This window comes from Propithecus coquereli, unplaced genomic scaffold (assembly GCF_000956105.1).
Source record: "Propithecus coquereli isolate 6110/MARCELLA unplaced genomic scaffold, Pcoq_1.0 Scaffold76, whole genome shotgun sequence".
Taxonomy (NCBI): Eukaryota; Metazoa; Chordata; class Mammalia; order Primates; family Indriidae; genus Propithecus; species Propithecus coquereli.
The window spans coordinates 2,041,122-2,041,535 of record NW_012153729.1 but is presented as its reverse complement, the minus strand read 5'-3'; the positions used below and the strand labels follow the sequence as shown (position 1 = coordinate 2,041,535).

Here is a 414-nt window from a genome sequence, read left to right as displayed (position 1 = left end):
TTTAACTTCTATGCTTTAAAGACGTATGTAAGTATGGTGTCTTAGATTTGGTAGGCACTTCATGATCTTAAAAAATGGTATTAATAAGGGCTACTTTTATGTTCTTATTTTCTTTGCAACCATTTAGAATAAAGTTGCTAGGTTTGAAATTTTATGTTTCAGTGGAAATTTTTAAAAGTAATAATGCCCGGTGTTTATATAATTAATCTTAAAGCTTTTCCCATTTCGTGGATCAAAACATAATAAATATTCTGTAATTTTATTCGTGCTACATTATCTTATACAACATATTAAATGGTCCTCTGTTGATTTCATAGAACTTCAGGGTTTTGTGACATAATTAGAACATCTCTTTAAGAATCACAGAAATTAATTACTATTCCTTGCTAGATCTGTTAATACCAAATTTTAAAA

The 414-nt window shown here is 27.5% G+C and overlaps 1 protein-coding gene across 1 annotated transcript in view; it reads left to right on the top strand.

The window, feature by feature from the left end:
- ABCA5 (ATP-binding cassette, sub-family A (ABC1), member 5) overlaps window positions 1-414 on the top strand; it is a 126,609-nt gene that overhangs the window by 48,300 nt on the left and 77,895 nt on the right. The gene's annotated exons all lie outside the window — the stretch shown is intronic.